Source organism: Anguilla anguilla, chromosome 2 (assembly GCF_013347855.1).
Source record: "Anguilla anguilla isolate fAngAng1 chromosome 2, fAngAng1.pri, whole genome shotgun sequence".
Lineage (NCBI taxonomy): Eukaryota > Metazoa > Chordata > Actinopteri > Anguilliformes > Anguillidae > Anguilla > Anguilla anguilla.
In genome coordinates, this window is record NC_049202.1 from 29,306,998 (window position 1) to 29,321,690 (window position 14,693).

The 14,693-nt window shown below is 37.6% G+C and overlaps 1 protein-coding gene across 1 annotated transcript in view; it reads left to right on the forward strand.

The window, feature by feature from the left end:
• The first annotated feature begins 8,896 nt into the window (after positions 1 to 8,896).
• The window catches only part of LOC118221619 (neuroblast differentiation-associated protein AHNAK-like), a 28,897-nt gene continuing 23,100 nt past the window's right edge, over positions 8,897 to 14,693 (forward strand). Inside the window, exons 1-2 of the mRNA XM_035406849.1 lie at positions 8,897 to 9,169; positions 9,482 to 9,667. The gene's annotated coding sequence lies outside the window, so the exon portion shown is untranslated. The remainder of the gene's footprint in view (positions 9,170 to 9,481; positions 9,668 to 14,693) is intronic.

Here is a 14,693-nt window from a genome sequence, read left to right on the forward strand (position 1 = left end):
AAGAAATACAAAGTTATTTATTCGGTCATAATGAATTCAGCACATTTCTCCCTCCATTCACTCCTTGGAGTAGGCTATGTAAAGCCTGCTCCAAGGAGTGAATGGAGGGAGAAATGTGCTGAAATGAACAACGTGCAGCTTGGGTGGTTTGCTGGGACCACATGCACACAAATCAGTCACATTTTTGTGTTCAGCACATTGTGTTGCAAATTTTTATGAAATGTTCTCTATAAATAAAGGCTGATTGATTGATTGATTGACATTTCACTCAGTTGTCATGTAGCTGCTCTATTCAGTTTATTCAAAGTCTCAGTTTCAGTGAAAACCTGAAAATATATCAATGGCATTATGTCCGCCTAGAAAAGCTTATCTTTTCTATAACTACAGCGTCCACAATTATTCATCCCCACCCCCCATATGGTACTTGTATTCGGCACCATCCCAAGGGGACACCCCTTCTAATTAATGGTTGCGGCTATTTCAGTCACCCATTGCAAACAGGTGCATAAAATCAAGCATACAGCCATGCAATCTCCTTTGGCAAGCACTGGCATTAGAATGGGTCGTATTGAAGAGCTGTGACATTCAACATGGCACTGTCACAGAATGCTACCTTTTCAACAGGTCAGTTCATCAGATTTCTGCTCTGCTAGAGCTACCCCAGTGAACTGTAAGTGTTGTTATTGGGAAGTGGAAACATATAGGAACAACAACAGCTAAGCCATGAAGCGGCAGGCCACACAAGCTCACAGACTGCCAAGTGCTGAAGTGCATAGGGGTGTGCAGAGACGTCATTATCTGTATCTGTATCTGTTCAACCAACAAAATTATCTGTATCTGTATTCGGATAGAAGACAGGAAATGAGCATGGTTTATACCGGAAGTCAAGTTAAATTCCCCCCCCCCCCCCCCCCTCCTTAACTGGGGGGACATTGAACAATCAGAAACTGAAAAAATATATAAATGGAAAGATTCTGTTTGGCATTGGAAACTATTTACAGTAAAGAAATACAGAAAAATGTCCTTCAGTTGAAGGGAATAATCTTAAATTCCAATGATGCTGCGTTCCCGTTTCTTGATGTGTTAACAGTTCGCTCCATTGGACTCCGGAGCAGTGGAAACACGTTCTCTGGAGTGATGACTATCTGGCAGTCTGACAGACGAATCTGGGTTTGGCCGAATGCATAGTGCCAACTGTAAAGTTTGCTGAAGGAGGAATAATGGTCTGGGGCTGTTTTTCATGGTTTGGGCTAAGCCCAACATCAGTGCCCAACCTCACTAATGTGAATGGAAGCAAATCAAATGGTTTTGGAATAAGATGTTCAACTAGTGCATATAGGTGTGATGTTCAGTTGTCCACATACTTTTGGAAATGTAGTGTATGTCACATACAAATAAAAACAATAAAGAAGCAACAAAGCCAGCTCTTGCAGTTGAGAATGGATGATGGTAGCATGTGTCTGCATCTTTATTACACATAGCTGGCTATGGTAGTACCAATGAACTGTTCCACTAACTATAATATTTATTGTGGGGATGGGCAGAGGTAGGGGCTGGGGAGCAAATGTGTCGCACCAATATCAAACTCACTCCAGTGCCCCTGTGTTTACACCTTAATTGAGAAGGCTTTAGCCTTCCTACTTCATCTGTGCACCAGGGGCAAAGGATGTGCTGAGCATAGGAACATGTCCCCCCAATATTGGAAACCGTTAAACTGGTCCCCCCCAATAATTATACCGGGAAAAAAAAGAAAATGTTCGCCATGGACTTTTATTTTGAAAGGCATGCTGTCAACAAGTCACAAACATGGTTCCTTTCAAAGGAGCGCAATCTTTAAAAAATAGCTCCATTTAAATTGTGCTGTAGGTGTCTGCTCACCAGTAGGCTCGGTAGATTGCATTCAGATGACTGAATTGGTACAGTATCAATCTTTTAAAAAATCACCCCATTCGATCTGATTTATCGATCGATCGATCGCTTAATAATGTTAACTGATAAACCTACCTAAATCTACTATATGGCATATTAAAAGAATGACTGAAAACAGGCCTACCAATTAATGAGTTGTGTATATATCATAGAAGCTTTATAAAGACATACTCAAACAATAATTGAAACAGGATCTGTATTGTGTATTAAGGAAACAAAATGATACAAACATAGATTCACGGACTGAGAAACCTACACATGAGAGGAGGGATGGCTGACAGTTTTATTACTGGTTGGCTGAACTGTCAGTGTGATGGTGATAAAAGATATTGCTTATTAATGCTTAACTTTGTGATAAACACATCAACTGCTTTAGTTGTTGTAAGCCAACACTGTTTTATACTAAAAAGGACACATCAATCTATTCAATAGTGTAAATCGTATTCTGCAGGCCATTCATTTAACAAAATTGTAGCGAGTACCCCACTTTGTAAAGGGGGCCTCATGATGTGCAGCAATACAAAAATGGTAAGTAAATAAAATTCAGTGCCATGAACCCAACAAAAGTAACTAACTTTATACATGTAAGCATTTTTGTCAAGGAATGTGAGCATGCCTATGTGCTGTGGGGTCAGTGTGGTGGGCAGTCTGCTGAAGGTGAGACCGGCAGCTGAGAAGGCGTACTCAGATGGCACCGATGTTCTAGGATTGGTCAAATAACATTTCGCTAATGCTGCCGAGGGAACCATGGCTTATGAACTTCACACCAGTCGAGGAGTTAAGGGAAATTTGTAACTAATGATGGAGAAATGTCTGTAATTTCAAATCTAATTGCCAATGTTAGGTTATTCATTGAAATGGTTTAACTATTTAATCAAGAAAAATAATGTATCAACATTCTTAATATAAGGTCCAGGAAACTGGAATATGTGAGCTCTTTGCTGATGTGTTATTTTAATATTTAAAAAAAGACATCTAAAAGCCTGCGGCAAAATTATTTTGTAACCTAAAGGTCACAGGCTTAATTCCTGGGTAGAGCACTGCTGCAGTATCCTAAAGCATGGTTATCTGCATTACTTCAGTATATATCCAGCTGTATAAATGGCTGTAAATGCTGTGTAAGAATGTTGTGTAAGTCGCTCTGGGTAAGAGCACCTAATAAATTCCTGTAATGTAATAATCATTAAAAACAAGGAATAAAACTATTAACACTGAATAACACAATGTTATGCACACAGTGCTACACAAAAGAAAGCCGGTTATTTTTACAGAATATTGGTTTTCCACGGTCATATTTATTTTGATTGATTTTGACTGGTTTCCCTCTTAATTCTGGTCATATCTTAGACACTTGGATCAGTGCATAGGTTTGAATCAGTGAATCTTTACACCTCTAGCTACAAGGCTTCTCTTAGAAGACCTTATCAGAGGGATGATTATAATAGCTGGCTGTAGTTGATATGATGTGTTCTGTGCTTACTACCCTCTCCTGTGGCAGCTAGTCAGAGGAGGCAACACTTGCTCAAGTTTGAGAGAGGCAAGAGAGAGAAAAAATAAACCTGGTTTATTAATTAGTACCATTTAATTTAAGGTTTTAAGAAGATTTCTGCTCAGTTTCAACCATATAACTAGGTTTCTATATGCAGAGGTGGGTAGTAACGCGTTATATTTACTCCGTTACATTTACTTAAGTAACTTTTTGAATAAATTGTACTTGTAAGAGTAGTTTTAATGCAACATACTTTTCACTTTTACTCGAGTGTATTTGTGAAGAAAAAATGTTACTTTTACTCCGTTATATTCGGCTAAATTCCGCTCGTTACTTTTATTTTTTACCCATTTTTTATTCAATGCACGTTCTGTTTGTTTCATTCTCTCAGAGAGACTTCAGCCAAAGAGGCTGACTGGTCTTTGCTTTGGCGCCGTCATAGCCCCACATGACTCCGTTTCACCAATCAGACGTAGCTAGTCACAGCACACAGAAGGATGAGTGGGCAACAATGGCTGAAACAACGGCGGGTGATTCGTAGGAGGCAGAACACCCCTGGCCTCACATTCAAACTACGTTTTACTTACGGACTACCAAAAACAGTAGTTACATTATGCGCTGCCTTCTTTGTCTGCCTAGAAATGTGGACATTTCAGCCTACAAGAACTCAACTTAGAACTTGAGAAAATATGTGGCGGTAAGTTGTATGTTAGTTTTGGCTGTGGATAAATAACTATTTGACTGAGTGGTCATTTATTGTCTTGGACAATCCGTTTGTGAAATATACGCGCATTTGTGATGCCTGGGTACCTTCCAAAATAGCTGTGCGTAATACCACAGGCGTTGTTTACGGCGGTGTCGCCCTTTTTAGTACAGTCTGGCTTGATTGACAATTCATTTATTCAGTAGGTGAGAGTATAAGCTTTCTAACGATGTATAACATGTCTAATTTTGCTTTTGGAATAGCGTTGTTTAGGTCAGCGTAACTGAAATTTTTCTTATCATCGCATTCACTTATGTATTCACTCTGTGGTAGCAGTAAAAGACGCAGCACGGAACGTGGTCAATGATTATTCGTAATTTCTTGGGAAATACTATTTTTATTGAGGACTTCTGGGCATAGCTAAGCCGTATGTTTGCTGATAGACCTAGCTGACATCGTTTTCTGGAGCAAAACAGAAGCGGGTTGAACTGTATTGTTGATTTACAGTCTCTGTCTCCATCTACTGAACACAGATAAGATTTTATCATTGCTATGTAAGTAGGCTATTATTGCTCAAAATACTTAGGTTATATACGTTATTTTTGAAATTGAGTGTGTTTAAATAGGTTACTGAATTTGAGCAGGCTCCTCTTTGTTGTGATGATGAGTCTATTTTAATGGATAAATCCCTGTAGCCTCATTGATATTTTTTCTGTCAACGGAGGGTTCACCCCAACAAACTGACGGGGTATACAGACTTAATAGAGTCCAACAGAAAGCGAAAATCCTCCTCTTCTGACGAACCTCCTGTGTATTGTTTTATTTAAAGGGATATGATTTAGGCCATATTTGAATTTGCACATGGCTATTTTATATTTTGTTTATTTCTATTGGACAAGCATTTACAATTTTATATTTTGGACATTTGGATTTTTACGTTCATTTACGTTGCTCTGCTTATTACATTAAATCAGATTATATGAAGTAACTCAGTACTTGAGTAGTCTTTTCACGAGATACTTTCTTACTCTTACTCAAGTAATTATTTGGATGACTACTTTTACTTCTACTTGAGTCATTATTATTTTAAAGTAACAATACTTTTACTTGAGTACAGTTTTTGGCTACTCTACCCACCTCTGTCTATATGGCATTTGCCTCCCTTGTGATAAGACCCATGAGCCACAACTGACCCTCTGTTTGAGAGAATACTTGACGTAAGATCAAGTAAGTGTGCTGTGTAATTCTTATGTGAAATTCCTTGCTTTTTCAGCATTATCAACTTTTACTGGCAAATAAAATACCAGGTTTTGTCTGAATTGTGATGGCAGGTGTGCCATCCAGCAAAGTTACACCTTGGCAGAGCATGCCGCATATTATATTTACAGCCAGGAAGGTTATTGGCTTGCTGAAGACCTTATTGTTCCCTCAAATAGGCTGAGTCATATATTTTATACGTTTATTTTCACTATTTTTAATAGCCAATTTTCACTGCTATTTTGCCACCCAATTTTAAGTACCCTATCACGCTTTGAAATGTGTGGTTCCAAGCAACTGCGTCCTTTTCCACGAACTAAGCCGTGCAGTCATTGTGTTAAACAAGTACACTTCCTGCAGACTGCATGCACCCAGTTCACAAAGCCAGCGCTTTTGTGTGATTAGATGAGGAAAAACCTGCTGGGTGGAACCCTTCCTCCCTGGGTGGGGCCACAGACAATTATGCCACACCCTATAAGTCAACAGTCAACACGGATGAGGCATGGAATGCATCACTACACTGATCCCTCCGTTCTGCTACCTCAGGACGCCTAGCACCTCCCCCTCTTCGCACCTGCACTTCCAGAACACGTCTCCTGTCTGTTCTGGCCCCATGATGGTGGAATGACCTCCCTGTGGAGGTCAGAACAGCTGAGACACTGACCCATTTCAAACGACGACTGAAGACTCACCTCTTCAGGCTGCACCTCTCCCCATCCCTCCCTACCCCCCTGTAAATGACTGTAAGCTTAGGGTTGTAACTAGGCAGCTGTTTCGTAGGTGACTTAGGTGCATTAACTGTCTTAACTACTGCTTGTATTTTTTCCATAGACTGCGTTGTTGCCGTTCTCGTTGTTTAGTGTTAATCAGTTTAACCTTCAGGGTCCAAGTTGAACTATGCGGTTGTTCCCTGCACTTGGACCGGTACTTCTCTCTAGGGGTTTCGTCATACTTGTTCCTGGTTATGGTTATACACTTTGTTGTACGTCACTCTGGATAAGAGCGTCTGCCAAATGCCTGTAATGTATGTAATGTAATGTAATGAAACCCAGATGAACCAAACTGTAGCTATCATAACTACAAAATAACATGGTTTATTGGAACTTGTTTAGAGATGCATTTTTTTGTTTGTTTGTGTAATGATAATATAATAATACGTTGTATTGTCTCTGCATTTTTAATGCCATTTTATCTGGATAGTATCTGCATTTAACCCATACAATTTGTAGGTAATTGGGATGGCAAGTATGCCATCCAGCCAAGATACACCTTGGTGGGGCATGTCCCATATCTATACAGCACTGAGAGTTTGGCACTTCAGGGTTCCCCACAGAAATAACTGCAGTAACCACAGACTCTCAGCCCTTAAAAACATGAATTTCTGTACATTCTGACCCCATTTCAACAGGCAGAATTCATAAACAACTTCACACGTCCACACAATAAACTAAGGGGATTTTGCGTTTTCTCCTTCTTCTTTTTTATCTTCTTCTTTTTACTGCCACAAATGCACCTAGCCCCCAAATAATATGTCTCCCCATTGGTCATGTTACGTACATCAACCAATAAAAACATCGGATGCAAACTCAAAATGAACATATATACAAGTGCGCACGTTTAAAACAGTAGGACTTTGCAACTCTGATGTCTACTTTCCTTGTAGCCTAGTAGCCTAGTGCCTTTGGCTTTTGGTTGGAACTATTTACAAGACTGATAGACCTAGGTTCAACCCCCGCCTCCAACTGCAGCAAATCTCTAACTCTGTACACTGGTTTGCCGGCTAACTAAAAGTACAACATTTAAAATATTCCTTTTTCATCTGTAAAATCTTTCTGGGACAGTTCCACATTCGGCCTTTTCAGCATATTTAACGTTAGCTTCCTTATGTGTGAGTAAGTTGCCATTCTTGTATGTTGAAAACGTGTTTTTCATGAGATTGGTACATATTACTGCAAGAATCTTTTTGTCTCTCTCTGTTACCTAGTGCGATACCAGTTAATGCCAGTAGAAGGCCGCCAGCCAGGCGTATGTGGTCAGCTAAAAGCTTTTATGTTTTATTATTAGCGTACATTTATATATAATTATTATTATCACTTACTCATTATAAACACATTCCAAAAAGAAATAATATCTCATGAAAAACATGTACAAATTACTCAGACTTTCAAAGCACTGTCTAAGTCATTCATTCAAACTGGCAAAATCTAGGCCTGCCATTAAAAGTACTGATATCAAAATGACGCCAAGTTACTGTACTACAAACAATATAGGCTATCTTGCCTCACAGAAATTAAAGAAGCTGTATTCCAAAGCAATGATACCCAATGTCTCCTGAATTGTTTCAAGTCACTTGGCCCTGTGTTTTTTAATCTTACCATTTCACAATGTTATCATTCAAGCTTTGTATCACATCAAAGTGTCAAGTAATTACAATTGCCTCATGCAAGACATTTAAATGCATGTACAAAACTGCTGGTGAATACCTACAGAAAACATATTCCTCCAGAAAAGATGTATACTTGGTTGTAAAGTTCATTTAACTAAATGTACAAGTTATTGTATATTTTCTACTTACAATAAATACTGAATGTAAAATAAATGTTGTATATACATACATAGAATACTTCATTATCCCCATGGGGACATTTCCCTCACAGCATGTAACATACACATTTAAAAACAGACATTTATACCAAGAAACATCATTCATGCAACAGAAAGGCTGGGCAGCTAAATTCATACATACAGATAAAAATTGAGGTTTATTCAATCAATCTAGACTCTTACAAACCTATCCACACATACTGTATGTTTGCCCTGTTAATCTACTGTATGCTTGTATTATTATCACTTACTCATTACCAAGCAACTTGGTCTCATTTTGATATCAATACTTTTAATGTTAGGCCTAGATTTTTCCAGTTTGAATGAATGACCTGTAGACAGTGCTTTGTAAGTGTGAGTAACTTGGCATTTTTGTACGTTGAAAATGTGTTTTTCATGAGATAAAATAAAACAGTTCAATTTGCAAGAGACAATGAAATTCACAAAATTTGCCTCATTCACAAAACATGTGTATGATTAAATTTTATCATTAACTGTGCTTATAAATGTTTCTACAAACATTTTGCCATTCATCAATTTTTTCTTATCTAAATTTGAACTTTGGTAAGATCAAAATCTATGCATGTTTGGAAACATGCATACTGGCTTATGCAGAAGATGGTTCTATTTAGAATGCTTTATTGTTCATGGAAAATCATTTTAAGAAGTTACAGACCCCATGATAACAAATGTTTATCAATACAATTATTATATTAATATAACAAAATATTAATATTAAGCATGCTATTGATTTTAACTATATTAACTAACCTAGCCAAATAAGCCCAAATTTTTCACTAGCTTTTTATTTACATTTCAGTTTTCGGTTCCTTTTTCAAAAACTCATATTCTTATTTTCATTTTAGTGTACAATAATGTTTTTTCCCCTCACATGCTTTTCATTTTATTTTATCATAATAATCTTGTTGGTAATGCATTAAATTCATTTTGCTTATTGATAAAAAGTGATTTGTGATGATTGATAATGATATGCAAAGATCTACAAATGTGCAGCCAAACCCGACACTTGGCAATGACGTATTTGTTGCTTTTGGATTGTTGGCTAATTGTGCCTTGGGGAAAGAGTGTGTCTTTAGGGACCACTCATATGAGGCCCAGATTTGCAGAGAGTGATGAATGGCTGAAGTTTGAAACAGGATGCTGCGGGGATACGCACAAAATTGAAGGTCTGTACATGCTTAATGAGTTCCATTTCGTTGTTTTGAACACAAGAAAGAAGAATTTATGAAAGGTTTTGTGAATGAGGCCCAATTAATTAAATTACAAAATTACAAATTTCTTCAACAAAATGCGAAAAATTAAATGTGACTGAACGGAGATGTACAAGAATCAGTTAGCTGGATTACAGTCACATGCCTGCACAAAACAGACAAATATTGTGGTGTTGTTAGGTTTAGGTTTCGTAATGTTTAATAGCCATAAAATACATAGAATACCTAGTTTGGTCTGCTGACTGAGTTTCCCTCCCTCTCTCTCAGGTTTCGATTGAATCCCTCCCTAAAGAGGGAGTATTTGTGGACTCCCAGAGATGCCACAGGAAAAACCAGTTTGCTTAGTGGCTTAGTTATTTAACTAAGAGGCACTGCTCTACATCAGGGCACTTGAACATAAAGGCAACAACATCATCCACCTGATTCCTCATAGCCCTTGCACATCACTGTATGGTAAGACCTTATTTAACAATCACACATAGAAAGCTGTAGCTTTAACTGTTTTCTTTCTAATAGGAAACAACAAATTATCAGTATGTAAAATAATTTATTTGTTCTGTAGCCATGTGTAAGTGTTGTTGACTTTGTTATAGCCTAAGGTTGCCAAACACAGGCTTTTCTGAATCAAAGCACCTTCAAAGCACCATTATGTTTGACACTTGAAATAGGTTGTGTCTGTCAAATTGTAGTACAATTTAAATAAATGTTTCCTGAATATATAGAGAAAACAATTTTCTTCAAAATATTTGCTGGTATATGTGATATCTAATCTGTGATGTGCTCAGTTTAATTTACTATTAATTTACTATGATTTACTATGACCTTTAGCATGTGCCATACCTTTTTGCACACGCAAAACCAATAACATGGCCAACAATCATACATGGTACTTGTTTTGCTCCAATCATTGCTTGTGTAATTAGCTTTGCTCGCACTAAAAGGTTTTGCATATGCAAAAGGTCTTAGTAAATCAGGCCCTTGGTTGCTACCCCTCTTATCTATATAAGCTATTATTTCTATCCTAAGCTGGTTTATGTCTTGTGTGAAATTGGAAGTTATATGGATTTTACAGTATGTGAAGGCAGTGTTGTAGTAGCAGGGATGTGCTAAAAGGGCACAAACCAGTAATTGAAACAGCCTATTTTTGTAACAAATGACAGTTGGTTTCAAATAAAAAGAAAATATCCATTCAGAAAAACGTATGTCATAACAGCTACCAGGACATGCTTTGAAAGCTTACAGCTGAAGCCAAAAGTTTACATGCACCTAGGCTAAAGATATTTAAACTCATATTCAAGTTTTTCACAACTCCACATATTTCATGTTACCATACATTTCTTTTGGCAAGTCAATTAGGGCACCTACTTTGTTTACATCAGAGGTCATTTTTAAAATATCGATTAGAGACTGATTTATTTTAGCTTTAATTCACTATATCAGAATTCCAGTGGGTCAAAAGTTTACATACACCAAGTTGACTGTCTCTTTAAATAGTCTGGAGGATTCCAGAAATTGATGTAATGACTTTTTAGAACCTTCTGATTGGCCAATTGCCATAATTAGGAATTAATTGGGAGTTAATTGGCACCTGTGGCTGTATTTAAGGGCCTATCTGTAGAGCTACTGCCTTTTTGCCCTTAATACCATGGGAAAATCCAACCAACTCAGCCAATACCTCAGAAAAAGAATTGTGGACCTCCACAAGTCCGGTTCCTCCTTAGGAGGGATTTCTAAACAACTGTAGGTATCACAAGCATCTGTACAAACAATTTTATGCAAATATAAAAATCTTGGGACCAGACAGACACTGCGTCGTTCAGGAAAGAGACACAAATTAACTCCCAGGTCTGAAAGAACCTTGATCCGAAAAGTTCAACTGAACCTCAAGACAACAACAAAGGAACTGGTTGGAGCATCAGGTACCAATGTATCTACATCCGCCATTAAGAGAATTCTACATCGCCAAGGCTGTCGCAAGAGGAAGAAGCCCCTACTCCATGACCGGCATAAAAAATCCAGAATGAAGTTTGCAGGTGATCACCAGTACGAAGCCCTAGCCTTTTGGATGAGTGAGTTCAAAAATTGAACTGTTTGGCCAGACTAATCAACGCTATTTATAGAGGAAAAAGGGTGAGGCTTTTAATCTGAAGAACACCATCCCAACTGTGAAGCATGGGGGTGGCAGCATCATGTTGTGGGGGTGTTTTGCTGGAAAAGGGACTGGTACACTTCAGAAAATAGATGGCATCATGAGGAAGGAGGATTATCTAGAAATACTGAAGCAAGTCCTCAAGACATCAGCTAGAATGTTAAAACTTGGTCACAACTGGGTCTTCCAGCAGCACAATGATCCTAAGCATACATTACATTACATTACAGGCATTTAGCAGACGCTCTTATCCAGAGCGACTTACACAACTTTTTACATAGCATTTTACATTGTATCCATTTATACAGCTGGATATATATACTGAAGCAATGCAGGTTAAGTACCTTGCTCAAGGGTACAACGGCAGTGTCCTTACCCGGGAATCGAACCGGCGACCTTTCGGTTACAAGCCCAGTTCCTTACCCACTGTGCCACACTCCGTCCTACGTGCATACCTCCAAACGTGTAACAGAATGGCTTAAAGACAACAAAGTGAAAGTATTATAGTGGCCATCACAAAGCCCTGACCTATATCCTATGGAAAATCTGTGGACTGAACTGAAAAAGCGTGCACGAGTCAAGGAGGCCCACAAACCTGACTGAGTTTCACCAGTTCTGTCAGGAGGAATCGGAAAATATTCTGGCAAGTATTGTGAGAAGCTTGTGGAAGGCCACCTCAAGCATTAGATTCAAGTTAAGCAATTAAAAGGCAATGCCGCCAAATACTAACAAAGTGTATATAAACTTTTGACCCACTGAAAATCTGATATAGTTCATGAAAGCTGAAATAAATCTGTCTCTTAGCTATTATTTTGAAATGACCTCTTATGGAAATAAAGTAGATACCCTAATTGACTTAACACAGGAAATGTATGATAACATGAAATGTGTGGCGTTGTGAAAATTTGGGTTTGAATGTCTTTACCCTAGGTGTATGTAAACTTTTGGCCTCAACTGTATATAGAGTTAAAAAAAAAAATTTTTTAATTTTTTTTTTACATATTTGCTGTTAGGACTTACTAATGAAGTTCCTCTTCATTTCCCAAGCAGGAGAGAGTATTTATGACTCACACTGACATTTGGTAAAAGTATGAAAAAAAATAATAAAAAACAATAAAACAAATAATGGGACAATGGGTTTTTACATTTTCTGTAAAGATATTGTTTAAAGCCTTAACAGTGACAGTGAATGTTTTATTGTATGACTGAGTTTTATTCACAGATGATTGAGCTCATAAATACTAGAAATGCAAGGTTGGTTTTGTGCTCCCAGAGGACTTTCACAATATAAAATGGTGGGTGTAGTTTGAAAAGTATGTAGTTTACCCTGACCTGTGAAGGGAAGTATCTGTGGATTACTGGAAAAACCAGCTTCCCAGGTTCCATAAGCAAAACATTGCATAATGTTATGCATAGAAAGGCACAACAGTACAGTCATATGGGTATTTGCCACACCCATGTCACATTCCATACACATGAATGCTCTTTGTTGGTGCAGAACAAAAAAATATGAGAGAGAGAGAGAGAGAGAGAGAGAGAGAGAGAGAGAGAGAGAGAGAGAGAGAGAGAGAGAGAGAGAGAGAGAGAGAGAGAGAGAGAGAGAGAGAGAGAGAGAGAGAGAGAGAGAGAGAGAGAGAGAGAGAGAGAGAGAGAGAGAGATTGTTATGGTTACAATCTAAATCTTGGACCATAGCCTATGTAGACTATTTTCAATTTCATAAAAAGATTAAGTGGAGAAGAAGTCTGAAATGTTGTTTATCAGTATGTTCATGTTCAGAAGGCAAGCGTCTTTTGCAATGGAAAATCAATATATTGTGAAATGACAACATTTTATTGACAGGAGATCCAGTATTATTCCATGGTATCTGTATCAAAGTTTTAGATACAAAGCACCTCATGAACGAGGCTTGTAACTCACTCCATTCATGCTTAGCAGGCTGAAGATTGTCTACATGGGAGAGCTATTAGCACTCTGAATGGTGTTTCGTATCGACAACACTGTGTCCTTGTTATTTATATTAGAATTTAGAGAGCACATTGGAAAGCACATCATATAAAATAATGTACCCACCCTCCATCAAATAGATCATTGTACAGTAGAAGTCAACTGCAATTATTTAAGCATCTGAAATTGTAATTGGTTTAATAATTATGAAAGCAGGGAGGTAACTTTAAATATGATCATGTGGGTACTGTCTGAGTTATTGTCTTGCAGACTTTTTGTGTATAGAACTACTTTGACCAATCAACTAATTTTAAAGAATAAGGGTGTTCCCAATTTAAAATAGCATTATATTAGTTTGAAACTTTTAACAAATCCAGCTGAATTATTTGTGTGAAAAAAACAGCCAGGAAGCTGATCATGGACAATGGCAGTAATGTCCTTAGAAACTTTATGAAGGACTCACAAATGTTAGTGGAAATGCTTTCTTGAAACCTCCATTTAAGAATATTACTCATATTACAACAAGTGATTTCATGATGCTAAATAATACACAGGGGTGTGCGATCATAAGCAATGCATCCCCACAAATCAACTTTCCCTATTTTATGAGGTTACTTATTTATTAGTTTTACTCAAAAGGAATAAGAATTAGATTTTTTAAAAAGATGCCCTAAAAATATACATCAATGATTTAACTCGACAAAACAAATATTTTTAAAATGTATGTAGTGCTGGCTACACTGGGTGAGTGGTATTCATTGCCATGTCAGCAGAGCCTGTCAGGGGATACTTTCTCCATTTTATTAGTGGGAAGTGGGAGCACTAATCATTGAATGGATTATCTTGTGAACGTCGACTGTTATTCTAGGCAAGTCTTGCAGACCAGTGAAAACACCATCGAAGCAGTAGCTATCACTGCTAGGTTAATAGACCCACTTCATGTCTGTAAACAAAAGAGGACTCTCCCGCAACCCTGGGGCAAAAAGTATATTACCTTGGTAGGCTATCATAATGCGGCAGACTTGATCATCAACAATTTAATGTACTACAGTAAGTGCATCTTGTGTTTCTGGTTCTTTTATTTCACTTTCATCTTTGCAAAACAATAGAACATATATAGAAGTCATATTACGACTGTTTCGGAACTTTTGTGTTGTGAACTAGCCCATCTAGCTATATTTAAGTTAAAAAAGAGTGAAAGCTACCCATCATAAACTGTCAATGTTTTATCATTGGCAAGTTGATAACTTGATTTTTAACATTATTCCAACTCAACAAAGTTCAGTCAGATAGGATACAACACATAAGATGGAGCTACTTACAGTTATAATTTATATTTATTTGAAATTGATTTAAAATAACTTGTGTTGATGGTAACATTTGGC